Source organism: Lonchura striata, chromosome 3, assembly GCF_050655825.1.
Source record: "Lonchura striata isolate lonStrDom1 chromosome 3, ASM5065582v1, whole genome shotgun sequence".
In the NCBI taxonomy this organism is placed as follows: Eukaryota; Metazoa; Chordata; class Aves; order Passeriformes; family Estrildidae; genus Lonchura; species Lonchura striata.
In genome coordinates, this window is record NC_140705.1 from 96,516,314 (window position 1) to 96,530,450 (window position 14,137).

Sequence of the window (14,137 nt, forward strand, 5' to 3'; positions counted from 1 at the left end):
CTAGTGGAAGCCTTGGCCTTAGAAAGGGAATTCTCCTCACTCCACCCACAGAGCTTCTGCACTGAAGTATTAAGACTGTTATTTTTTGCAACATTTCAGACATATGCCTTAATTTCTTACTTCTGCTGCTCTTACCCCTGTGAAGATCACACTCTTTTTAGCAAAAAGGCTCTTAATTTACACCATGGTAAGTAAAAGAAACAGGCTGGGAAATTTTCCAGGGTAGTGAACACAAATAGGTTTTGTGTAAAAGAGGAATCATCCTTCAATCATTGTCACATTTGCTGCAGTGATTGGGCATCCCACTGTTTTTGCATTATGGGACTAATGTAAGAATACTATCAATCCATTTCATTTCCTCATTCATAATTTTGTATATAGGTCAAGTGTTACCATTTATTTGCTTCTCTTACACAAGATGAAGTGGAGCTATGATTAATATTAGTCATAAACAAGCTCCTTTGCTCTGTGTTTATGCAACTCCTATTTCTGGCAGAATCTGCCCTTCTAAAACATAAACTTTTATGACTGTAAAAACTATCAGGCAAGTAACAAAGTCCTACTTCAGCATCTGTTTTTACCCAGTCCTCACCCACGAGCTGCTCCTCAGTGCAAATTCACCATGAGCTGCAGCACTTTTGCCACATTCACACATGAATCATTTTGCTCATAAATGAAGTACAAGTGTTGCCGGAGTGAAATGTGGCAGCTGCTTAACAGTACATAATGAATCCACAGAGTTAGATCCTACTGCCACTTGGGGGAGGGGAGATTTGGTTTGAAAAATATCTCTCTCCAGAGCCCTATTTTCATAAGAAATATCCACTGACTTCAGAACCACAGTGGGAATTCTTTGAGAATAAAAATAAAAATAAAAAAATAGGCAGTCTGCTACTGACACCCATATTAACACTAGAATTTCCCAGTGGACTATTTTTCCTTCAGAAAAATGCAATTCTGTCAAACATGAAAGACACTAACAATGAATTTTCACCACAAGAAAGACACAAACATTTCAATAATGCCATTGGGCTCCATTCTGATTTTGCAATAGTTGCAACTTTTACTTATGAAAACCCCATCACTTCAGGCTCATCTCTGCATTATCCAGGTTTAACATTGCAAAGTAAAAAAGATTTCAAGTGTTATTGCAATAGTTCTCTGCATTTGGTCTGACGCGATTTTTAAGAATGATTTCCCAAGAAATTTTGGACTTTGTTTTTCATTGGAATGAAGAACAGAATATGGCAGCACTTTGAATTCCGAATCTCTACAAAAGTTTGGCCACTCAGCAGCCAGCAGTGAAACTCTCCTTGAGAATAAGCCCATCCTATCACCAGGAGTAACATCAAAACATATTTTAAACAGAGCCATCCTGACATTGTCCTTGCAAGTGACACAGCCTCCCACCTGGTCATGGCACTGCTGCTTTGCTTCACCAAACCTTGCTAGGAACTGTTTGGAAAAGCAAGGAAGAAACACTTTTATTCCTCTCTCCTTGATGTCCTTCATCTACCTCTTCATAAGCAGCTTTTGGATTCCAGAGATAGACTTTTGTGCAAGGCACATCAAAATGAAGCTCTTGTTTTCATCAGCATATTAGCCCTTATTTGGCATTTCTGCCTCCAGCCTCTTTCAAGCCTCATGGGTATGAGAAAGTTTATTTCACGCTTTTTTGTTTTGTTTTTGTCTTGGTGTGAACAGATTGTGACAGTCTCACATTTGTTTGTTTTCCAGAAACATTCCTGCCATCCTCTAAAGGAGAATCCTTGGCCTGCAGATTGTTCTGACAGCTTAAAGAAACATTTGAGGTTCCCAGTTCTTGCCTCAGTCTTTGCTGACTACCGACATGCACAGCACAGCTGCTTCTTCCTTGACATCTTGCCATTTGTGAGGTGCCAACAAGGGTGAGCTGCTGGCATTCCACCTTTGCTCCTTGCTGTCCACCTCCCTCCTCGCTCCCCCAGGACATCCAACACCTGGAGAAATTCAGGGCTGCAACCTGAGGCAAGCCAGACGACGCCTCTGGGATTCCATGTCCTGCAGCACATACTCGAAACCTGAAAATGGGGTTCATATCCAAATCAGTGCAGAGGGATCTGAAGCTAAATTATGGCAAACCCTAATACCATCACAGGGGAATTAAGGCCATGAGTTGGCTGGAACACAATGTGACACCCTGGACTTGTCCTCTGAGAAGTGCTGGTGGAGCTTCTCCCTCACACAGCAACTGTGCTGGATGCTGACAGTGTTGGCCACTGCTTCAACATACTGGTTCCACAAAACACAAATAATGGCATAGAAGGAGAAATTGAATTAATCTTTCAAACTAATAATCCATCACCAAATTCTTGCAAAATTAAAATATTAGAAAAAACAGAAATCATATGGCTTTATCCTCCCTTGATCCACCAGAGGTGACCTCTCCTGAAGCAGTAGTACCCAAGCATACACACTGCAAGGTACCCAGGCAGTTTAAAAAGAAAGGCTGTCTTGAGAGAGGATGGTGAGATACCTACAGACCTGATGGTAATGTCAGAAAAAAAATTTGTGTTCACCTCAGTTACCGTGTTAGGTAAGAGTGGTGCAGATCTTTTCTGCCTTCTGGACAGGACAGCAGGCAGCTCTCCTGGCAGTCTCAGGGAGCATGGTGCAAGGCTCCCAGGATCATGCTGTGTTTCCCTGGAATACTCAGGGTACCTAAACCTGGTGTTTTTCCTCTGAAAGAAGCACACCACACGTTGTATCCCACTAGGGACCCATTTGGTCTCCCTCTAAGAATTATTTTGGCCAAAAGAAGAGTAATATCACAGCTTTTGTAACAGCACCAGCACTTGCCAACATCATAGGGTCAGAGAGTAAAAACCCTCAAAGATCCTCACCAAAACATCACCAGCCTGAGTTTTCTCATCCTGATGACTTTGTAGCCAGATGCATCAGAGCTTTCTCATCTGACTGACACAAGTAAAAAGGAAAGCACTGCCCATAAAGAAAGCTATTCAACTTAGTCTGGAGACTAGATTTATTCAGCCCAAAACCAAAGGAGAATATGACCTCTAATTTGCAAGGCATACGAAGGGCAGCAAATCCATGGAGAAAAGCTCCAGACAGAAGTGGTCTCCTCCAGCAACTGAGACAGCTTTGCTGCTGAGGCCTGCTGGCAAGAGAGGAAGGAAAAAAAAAAAGCAACCATAAAATCTTGTATAGAGAGAGTTTAGGGACTTACCAGGATGAACTGTACAGATTTGGAACCAGAGAGTTCCTTTGCAGCATGGCTCTAGGACATGTGGACTGAATCCCGTTCAAGCTGAAAGAGAAACAAAGATCAAGAGGTGAAGCTGTAGAGCACAAGTGGAAACTCTGAGGCACAGAGCCCAGTGGTGCCCTCCCAGGGCAGTCATCCTGAGCAGCACAGCATCTGGACTCAGCCTGGGCTCAAACCTACAAATCCCCAATGGAGAAAGCTGCTTTCCCCAAATTCTGCTTCCCAAGAGCTACGGGGGGCCAGCTGTGACCTGCAGGGACTAACAGAGCAGCACATCACTGAAGCTCCCGTGATAAGAAAGGGTTTGTGTGTTCTGCTTCCTTTTTTCACCTGGTTGCCACATGCCCGTGGAGCATGGGCATGGCAGCTGCCACCACCTTTCCCAGGCTGGCCCTGCACTGTGACCTCTGTCCCCACACTGTGCTGGCAGCAGGCTCCCTTTTCCTGCCTCAGAGCAGCTCCAGCCCTGAGCTCTTTTGTCAGGATGAAAGGCTCCTCTCAGAGCTGCACGGTGTGCTTTGATAACAGGGCTGCTCTCTTTGCTCTGCTCTATCAGTACATGGAAAAATGAGGATGGGTACTCTATCTGAGGTATTAATTAAATACCTTAAATAGCTAGATAAGGTACTTAGCTAGGGCTCAGAGCCATGTATGCAGAGTGAGATGCCAGTGCAGAGAACAGCATATGGTCCCTAGTGAATGTTTCTGTCACTTTTCATTGACATTTCAACTAAGGTTCTTCGCTGATTATCTATATTCTACAATGTATTAAGGAAGCACATCAGACACTGCCTTCAATTTGTCCAGCCAAACTGCACTACATTTCTAAATGCTTCCTTCTTCTTGGGGGAGGAGGAAGAGAAGAACTGAACTGTCTGTTTCCATGGTCAAACACAGGAGGCTAAGGGTAACAGTCACGGGATAGAAACAGGGCCATAATATACAAGACTGTAAAAAGAAGGGCAGAGTCTCAGGTTATTTACAGAGGACGACTTCTGTGAAAATTACTCCATCCAGTAAAAAAGTGTAACATGCAAGGTAATGCCGAAAGGGAAGAGGGACACTAGGAGAGGACAAGCTCAGTAAAACCATCCCTAGGCTGAGACAGACTTGGAAATGATTGCTTCCCACTAAGGTGAGAACTGGCACAGTCCCACACTGGGAAACACCCAGAGAGAGTAAAGACTGGAAAACAACGTGATAGTGCCTTGATTCCTGGTGCATTTTTAATTAACTTGTTCTGAAACAAAACTTGTCAATTTTAAATTTGGTGAGCTTATTAGAAAATCCCAGACCAAATCACTAATCTCACTATATCAACACTAATATAAGAGAGGGTTTAAGATGGAGCAAGAGCAGAATGAGAAGCAGTCACATCTCCCCTTCAGCCCACCTGGTGAGAAAAATCTTGTCCCTCTCCCAGACATCTGACTCCAGCTACTCTGATGTTGGTGAGCCACAGGGAGATACAGAAAGGGAGTGAGAGTAAAGAGCTGCATGAAGCAGCTCTCCTGACTCACTAATGGAAAAGGCAACACAAAATCTAGCAACTCCCAGGAATGAATCGGGGACCTTGACTCTGCCACAGTGAACCAGCAAAAGTTTCTTCTCCAGAGCAAAAAGCTGAGACACTTTGAACCTAAAAACAATCACTGCTGGGATCTTTATGTACTGTCATATTTTTTTTTACTAATATGGGATAAGGCTTTGGGGCAATACTGAATCGAGCCCCTTGTTTACTGCATCCAGGAGAAAACTGTGTATAACTAAGTGGGTGATGTGCTAAGATGAAGACTAAGCCTTTTCTCTCCTGCAGTCTGAATTTCAATTACTGTGCTTGTTGCAGCACACTGAGTGCAGGCCTTGGTAGCCATTAGCTGGAGAATCCAACTCTAATGTGTTTGACCCAATATAAGCCCCAGTGAGTGACAGGGAATGGTATTGAGCAGGAAATACCACAGGCTGTGATGGATCGTATTCCCAGAACAAAGAATTACCTTCCTCTTCTCCTCTCCCTTTATATCCTCCTGCCAAAGCACTGAGGATGGTCCTATTAACTATGGGCTACACAGAGCATTGGAGGAAATCACAGAGATGGGTTTTGCACTAAATAACTGGACTGTCAGAGAAGGAGAGAGGGAAAAGACATCACTGCATTGCTGGGAGACAGAAACTGAAAAATAGCCCATCCTGCAGCTGCTTTGGGGCCACAGGTTTATTATGTGTGTACAGTGCCTCACACAGTAAGACTTTGATTCTTTGACTGAATCTTGAAAGACCTCTGTAATCCAAATAGTAAGAACAAACAATTATTCTGTGTCAGGATGAGGAATGATTAAAATCATTTTACTGTATTTTAACTGTTGGGTATATAAAAACCCAAGGAAGTTTCAGAATAGTTAAAGATTAACTTTCTTTTTTTTTTTTTTTTAGCAGACTTCATAAATCTCTGGGCATTTTGTTAATGACCGCAGTTATGGGCTGTGGAAAAGCCAAGTGATTATAATAAAAATTATGTATTATTAAGAGTTCTATGTTTTAGTTCTACTTGTGTTACATGGTCAGCAATACAGAGCTCCAGGGCAGATACAGCCACTTTTTAAACTCCCCCTCCTTATAAGTACACACCTTCACCTTTTTTTGCCCCTACTTCTGGTAGCAGTTTAGATCATCTTATCTCAATCAACAGGGAGCAGGAAGAGCAAAAATTTTAATGGTGAAACATTCGCAGAGAGACAATCTAAAGTGAAATCAGAAACCATTTAGTTGGAAAATTAATTCCTGTTTATGACTCAAGAGTCCATCTCAGAAATACACCTGAAAAATCTTGTTTCTCTAACCAGGGATTAGCTCAAGGCCTGGATTTCTGAATAAAACCATGCCCAGGTGCCTGCTGGCTTCAGGATCTAACCCAAAGGCTACTGACTTGGACAGAATAATCCAATAACTTCAGTGTAGGTTGGAGCACATCTGAGACAAGGCAGCAGCACCCCAACCCTTCCTGGGGTCAATGGTCACATCAGGAACCAGCCACAAACACTGAATTCCATCCCTACTGCTAAATACCACAGGAGATGCCAAGGGCCTGAGTCTGCCTCTGAGGCCAAGAGCCACATGCCCATACCAGACTTATTTTCTGCCCTAGAGAAGGCATCTGATCCAGGCTGGAGGGGATGGGCATCTGCAAACTGCCATTTGGTAAATAAATAATAGCACTGCTTTTCTAGCCAGCAAAAGCAACCTTTTGAGGTTACCTTCAGACCTGCAGGAAAGCCCACATGCCTGACCATTTCCCAGTTGCCTTTCATCTGCTCTCTGTTGATAATTTTAACACAAGATGCTACATCACATCTGCATCTGTGCAAGGCTATTTAGTAAAATTTGTGTCAGAAGTGCTTGAAAAGTAAATATTTGCAATGACCAGGTCCACGGACTCTACCTACTGACTGTTACCTGGGGCTGGGTTCCTCATGGGCAGCAAGCTGGGTGTCACCAGAGCACAGGAACACCATCTGTTGACTCGTGCTGCTGCCATTGTCTGAGGCAGGAGTTGGTTTGACTCACACACACATCTCGATCCAGTTTGTTCTCGATCCAGTAGAGCACCCACAAACACCCTCCAGCACTCCTGTGGCCTCTAGGCAGCAGCAGGGCAGGGCCAGGAGCTCTGCCCCACACTCACACACAGCACCTTTGGTTTCACAAGGTTACACCAGGGATGAACTGCACCCTTGCACAGAACCAGGCATCTCCCACTGATTTTTCTCTCTCTCCCCCCAGAGACCCAGAGAGCTCATCCCCAGAAGGTAGCTGGGTGGTGGCAGGCAGAGAGTGCCTTTCAGAATGGCAGAGAGGCTCAGGAAGGTTGGCAAATCCCTGTTTGAGGTCACCATGCTGGCATTCAATGGAAGAGGCTTATAATAGCTGTGTTGTTTTTCTGAGAAATTATCTTTTATCTTTTTAAAAGGCTTGCTTTCTTCTGTTTTTTTTTTTTTTTTTTTTTTTTTTTTTTTTGTTTGGTTTTTTTTTCCTTCCAGGTTCCTGCTAACTTCATGTTACTTTTCTACAAATACACTCTAAATAATTTTACTGGCAATAATATATCCAAAAGTAGTATTCTAAGAAAATATTTTAGCGGCAAAAAATAGTCACAGCAAACAGATTTCACATTGTGTAGCATGAGTCACTGAAAATAGCTGGAGATTCTATCATTTGGGTGAAAACTCACAAAATTTTCACATCAACAGACTACTGCAATGTCCAGTCTGTAGCTAATGAAATGCAGAAAGCTTTGCTAGGAACAGTCCTTATTAGAGAAAGCATTCATACCAAAACAAACCATCCTCTTCCACCTCTGTCTTTTTCTGGTATAATGGAAGAAATAATAAAACAGATGGTGATGGATTTACTCAGGGTTTTTCTGCAAGATATGGGAAGGAAATGTACAGATCAAGAAGCAATCCTGTCAAAAGAAGCTGGGGGAAAGTTCACTGCTATCATTTGTCAATAAGGAGCCCACAGCTGTTCCTTCCTAGCTCTGGATAATATTCTTAAAGCACAGGCCAATTACTAAGAATTTTAATGGCTTATTATTTTTAGTAGTACGAAACATTTTAAGGTCACAATCATTTTGTTCACAAAATAGAAACACATCAAGTACCTCAATGCATTCAGACCAGTTAATCAACACATCAGCACAGGCAGGATTTAGAATCTCAAATTCCTCACTTTGAGGTGCTCACAGACTGAAAAATTCATAAATCAGAAATGACTAATGGCTGCATTCAGCAAATAATATCAGACAGCGACTGCATTCGAGAAGCCCTCAATCTGTCCATACGAAGATCAGGAATGATAAGAGGAGGTGACTTTGCCTGTCCTTCCTTCTCTGGCAAATATGCTACTCATAGGAAGCCCCAGTTTGGCCCCCAAGAAACCATCCCTGAGAGGCTGGGCAAGGCTGTGTCCAGCTCAAGCTATGCTCTTGGCAGTAATAGCAGCTGCCTTGCAGGAACCCTCAGGAAAAAAGTCTGCAGAAGTGATCAGATTTATTAAAAAGAACTACAAATCTCTGTCACTCCATCCCTGTGGTTGGCTCAACCCTGCAGGAAAAGAAACATCTGCTGCTGTGGTGGCTGGCTGCTGTCTCCACTGAAATGCATGTGTGGCTGTAACAAAGCATTGTGAGGATTTAAAATTAAATTTACTATGAGATGGAAACTGGGCAGACCCACAGGGTGATCCCAAACCCGCTGTCCCACTTCCTGACCACACAGAAAGGCTCTTGTTTGGGTGTCCCTCCCACTCCTTCCCTACATTAGGCTGGGAGGAGATGCTGAAGGCACTGGAGCAAAAAAAGCCCCTTCCCTTCCTGTCTCCTCTGCTCCCCCAGATCACTCAGCAGGGAGAAACCCAAACCCCAGATATTTCCAGCTTTTTTTCCTGGCTCTCTAGAAGGGGCTGCCAGGGAGGAAGGAAAACCAGGGCACCCCTGCCACAGGGCAGCTCAGCACCTGGGAATCCTCCTTACGGCTTCCCCCACCATCCAGGGCTGTGCCACATCCCATCCTTGTGACAGAAAACAGCTTTTTGTCTTCCCACCCACGTCTGGCTCATGCAGGAGAGACCACACCTAAGCTAGAACACAGGTGACTATGCACATTTGAATCCTACACACAGAGGAAAGATGTCCATCCATGCCTATCTCAGGAATCCTTCATGTGAGGGAGATCTCCCTCCCCATTCAAGAACATGGGAGGGCCAAAATGTGCAAAGGTATCCACAGAACAGCCACCAGTGCTGAATGAGAACACCTCGTGCCATGTTGAAGCACATGCCAAATCCACTCACTCTTCCCCATCATACAGAGATCCAGTTAAAATGAGAAGAAGCTGCAGCTCACAGCTGGCAGATCGGCCCCATCCAGCTGTGCTGTTCAATGCTGGGCATGGACTTTGGTGTCACTCTCTAATCAGCTGTTTTTCAGGAAAAAAAACAAAACAAAACCAACTCTTTTTTGGGGTTGTTTTGTTCAGAACTTCACTGGTAGGATTCTACCAGGCTCCTGGGCAAATCACTCACACCACAGATTGAGGGTTTTCACTGGAGTTCAATATAATTGCTAGCATTTATCACTTTAATAGCCTAATGAAGGTGAGATGTAATTAGAAAGGGTGTCAATTGGAATATGGAGTTTGTTTTACAATTACCTATACAGTGTGTAACCACTGGCACAGAACAGTGCAGTTTATAAAGCTGGTAATATGTGGCATAAATGTTCATCACTGGGTGACTTAACGTGACCTAAAGCCATGTTCTGTAATTGCTACCTTTTTTCCTAAGTGTTTGAAACAAACACAAAAAGGTTGAACTCCTCCCAAGGCAGATTTCCAGCCAATGAAGATGGTTTATGCCCATGAAACTGAGCCCATATAACTGTCACCTTATCATCATTCCCACTTGCAGAGTGATCAGCAGTGATTTTGCTTGAGTGAGCTTTGTCTGTGTAAGCAAGCTCAAATGAATGCAACAATCATAAGAACTTCCAGCAGGGCTATTGCCATTGTAAAAAAAAAAAAAAAAAAAAAAGAAAAAAAAAAGAAAAAAGATAAAAATTTACTAAGAATTAAAAGCAATTCAAAAAGTTGTTTTTCTCTCTGTTTTACTCAAAGAAAGTGTTTGGGTAAAGTAAGTTTTATGCATTTCGCAGGATGGCTGACCCTTGTTTAAGGCAGAATGTCTTAAAGCAGAAAACTTCTCCTGGATAAGGAACTCCTGCTGCTAAATAGATACCAGGGCTTGTTGCTTGATGGATATTGTGTGGTAATGAGGGCTGATGGTGCTGTTAGCAGACAGCTTGACGCTGAATCTGAGACCTGAGAGTCACACAGACAGGAACCCCCTGAGCCCAACAACCACAGCACAAAGCATGACTCTCCTTAAAGAGCTGATCTTGCTTCTGAATAAGAAAATGCAGTTTTAATTTGTATAATCTCTCGAGGGTTGGTCAGGTTACTGGAAGAGTGATTACTTCTGGGAAACAAGCCCTTCCCTCTCTGCAAAGCGGAAATGCAGACTTTGGTACTCGTCTCATACCACGAGTTGTACCCTAGCCCCGGCAGCTTTTTCCACGTGTTATAGCTGTAGGATTAACAAATAACTTGCTGCACTACCACCCTCTGACATTATCTCAAATGGCTTTTAATTTAGGGCAGAAGACTGACAAGAAGCAATGTTGAAAATTTTACCTTAAAAAAGTCAGAAACAGCAAAGGTGTGGTCTGGAGGTGTAAAATTTGTGCTGTGGCCAGCCCTGCTGTAAGATGGAAACAGAGGGTTCATCCTGACAGGGTCCTTGAAGTCCTACAAACCCACAAGTGGCTCTGCACAGAGTCCCCCACTGCATATGCAGCAGGGGCTTAGGTGGGGTTGGATTCCTAAAGCACTCCCAAATGACACTCCTGTCATTAGTCCACCATTTAACATTTTCACTAGATGGCAGGAAGCACTGACATCTTCAGAAACATCACCCTAATAGCTCTGAAGGGAATCCCTTTCTGCATGAGGTGACCAGCTACAGTGCTTTTGAGGAGTGTGGTCACACCCTCGTCACTCTGCCTCTTGACACACAGTCCCAGCCAGGTCTTCATCTCCTAAACAACCTGCCTATCACCCCCAGGTGGCACTTATTGTCACGATGGCATATAAATAGAGTTTATGAAGCTCCTTAAAATTCAGGTTGAGATCTTATTCCCTATTTCCTGTACTTTGTGTAGCCATCTGAAGCTACAGAAAAAGGACATAAAAAAGAAACATTTCAGAGAGGCACCATTTTGCAGGTCACCTTGCAGGGTTTTAGGTGTCTTCACAGCGAAGAGGTATTAGCTCAGGTACTCCCTTTCCTGTGGTCAGGTGAACACAGCTTCTTGATATTATTACATGGACACCCCATAAATCCGCATAGGCTGCCCCAACAGGTGGGATCCTGCTATAATGTGGAGGCCATATGATGACAGTGATGGCTCAGATAAAGTGATGCTGTTAATTGCAGTGATTAAACAGTAATGACATAATTAATGCAAAAATTATGCATGGCTGGAATCCAAGCTATTGCAGTGCAAGAGGTATTCATCACACCTAGATGAAAATAATTCCTGTGGTGATGGTATCGTATCTGCTTTTATGACTTGATCAGGGATAATGGTTATGGGGAATTCAGGGAACAGTGACAGCAGTAGAAGCAGCTGATGGGAATGGCAATGGCAATGAAACACAAAAGGACTTTACATTTGAATGGACAAATTAAACACTGAAGGTGAAGAGAAAAAGTCATGTTACAGCAAGACCCTCCAGATCCATGCCCCAGACTAAAAGATATCTGTCAGAGTGAGATGCAAAGACTGGCTTCAGTTGCAAATAACATTCAAATGGACAACTGGTATTTCCCTTTCCAAGTGCAAGACAATAATGAGGAACAGAAAAGTCAACTGGTTCATTTTTCTCTTTACAAAGCAACTTTTGATGAAGAACAGGTTTGAAGTTGATCATTAACTCTGCATAATCTACATCCTGCATTTCTAGTCTAGTACATTCACAAATCCCCAATCTGAGAAATTAAAGAATACAATTTAAAGTGACAGGAAATGTTAAGAAATTTCTGTAATATTGCTTAAACCTCAAAAACCAGGTATTCCCAGATAGCTGATACAAATAGGTGAAAAAAAAATCAGTCTGATATATTTGCTCCATCCCTGACTCAGCTCTCAGTCCATTCCACAGTTTGGCTTCTAAATTTTGAAAATCCACTTTGTCATATTTCAAGGTATCTCCCAACAGGGCCATTAGGGGGACATGTTAAAAATATGGCAAATCAGGCCTCATAAATTACAAAGAAAAGACTTTTTTGATGTTCAGAGCCAATTGTGGAAGCCCACAGTCAGACAGTCACATCACTCAGATGGCTGTGCCTAGGAATCCTTTCCCACATTTAGACCAGAAGATGTTGCTGTGATTGCTGTTTGACTGCGCAGCAAGAGCAGAACTGCAAAATGTAAAAGTTCCTTGCCCATGCTACAGGTTGAGAGCATCGTTTGTATTGGTCCAGAAATACCCTGGATTTACAAAGCTGGACTGAAAACATGGCCAGCCCCAAGCCTTTCCCACAAATCCAGCTTGAAATATTATTACATTAAGTGGTGGTTTACTTGAACTGTATTATTTATGCTTCCATACTGGGTATCTTAATGTGGCAATAAATAAAACCAAAATGTTCACTGTGTATTACCGGACATTTTACTGATTGATTTTTTTATGGACAAAGGCATTGGGCTCCAGGAACAGGGAAGGACTGAGCAATCTCTGAGCTGAAAGTACACTGTGCATTTAAGAAAGCAGAGCTGCTTTCAGAGGGTTTTGTACCCTGGTCCATAAACATTCACTGTTAACCAATCCTTCTGTGCTGAACCCCGAATTCTTTCTCCAGTTTCTTTCTCTTCTTTCTTCACTGGAATGAAGTCACCAGGGAGTTTTGAGAGTCAAAATTAGCATATGGTGTACAGCTTTGTCCTCCAGTAGCTTCAAACACTTTGGTTTGTTAGCCTGTAGCTAAACACAGAAAGCCCTGAGGTCCAGTAAAGCAGACTGTGTATTTGTGTTCAGGCACTACAATGTATTGGCCATTTGGCTTTATGAACATACCTTGTTTGGTGTCTAAGGAGGAGTGATGGTTTTCCATTTAGACTGTGGAGTCTACTGCTTAATAATAAATACAGTCCTGACATTGTTAAATGATAGCCTACTTCTAATAAACCCCATGCTGATCCCTGTGTTGGTTAGAGTGGGTAATTCATCTTCCCGGGCTGTTAAAACTTTAGCTGAGATTATAGAGACAACATGAATCAGACATGATCAGCATGTCCCCTGCTGGTTTGCTCATTTTCTCCCCATAACAAAATGCTGGCTAGTTTTCCCTTCACATTGCAGGTCTTGTTATTAGTTGATTTCATTATTAATTGCTCCTAAGGCTTGGGAGGCCTTATCCAGGCACATCCATAAGGGATCCACAGGGTCTAGAGTAAAACATACCCCTGTACTTTCATGCTCACACTTCTCCCAGGCTACTTGATATCAAGTTGTAATCCCTTTGTGTTACTGAGTACAGCCTGCAGCCACACTCTGAACACACAAGAATTAACTGAGAGCTCCAATTTTTCCCTTGATTTGTTCCCAGAAAGAAAGATGGGAGAAAAAGAAAAAGAAGAAAGAAGAAAAAAAAAATCTTATTATCCTCAAATCTAATTACAGCTCAGTAGCTCCTGAGGATTTGGCTTCATGAAGTGGTTCATAAAGCCTTCCTTGTCATTATGCCCACTAACACCCTTTGGTCTCATGTACTGATAAGGGCTTGTGTAAGTAATTTTAAATTAGCTGATAATATGCCAAAAACTGCAGGATGCTCTAGGCACAGCCAGGTATCCTAAAAAGAGCAGCCTCCAAGGAACAACTCCCAAATGCCTGAACAGACCTGGCTTCTCACTCCCTTGGGTCCCACCGAAGGTAACTAACTCCCTGTGCTCCCCTGGCTGTGCTGGGACAGGCATCGGGCCCCAGGAGTGTCATTCCAGGAAGGGAAGGGGGCACAGCACAGCCAGGGGGGCACAGCAGCACACATCCCCCCACAGCCAGCACGGATGGAGCCTCCCCAGCTCCCCAGCACAGCCCTGCACCCCTGAGCACACAGGACACCTGATAGAGCAAGCAGAGCTCTTAACCCTGGATCCATTGCCTCTCATTAAGGCAGCTCAGGGCTGCCCTTTCCAATCACAGGCTGGGTAGCACACAGCCCCTTCCTGCACATCTGCCCATGCACAGCTCT

General features: G+C 43.3%; 1 protein-coding gene across 3 annotated transcripts in view; it reads right to left on the reverse strand.

Moving 5' to 3' along the window:
* Positions 1-14,137, reverse strand: part of CAPN13 (calpain 13) — a 72,074-nt gene that overhangs the window by 53,113 nt on the left and 4,824 nt on the right. For 2 of the 3 annotated variants that reach the window (XM_085575851.1, XM_085575849.1), the window contains exon 2: positions 3,227-3,307. The exons of the other annotated variant lie outside the window; for it this stretch is intronic. The gene's annotated coding sequence lies outside the window, so the exon portion shown is untranslated. The remainder of the gene's footprint in view (positions 1-3,226; positions 3,308-14,137) is intronic. 3 annotated transcript variants of the gene reach the window in all.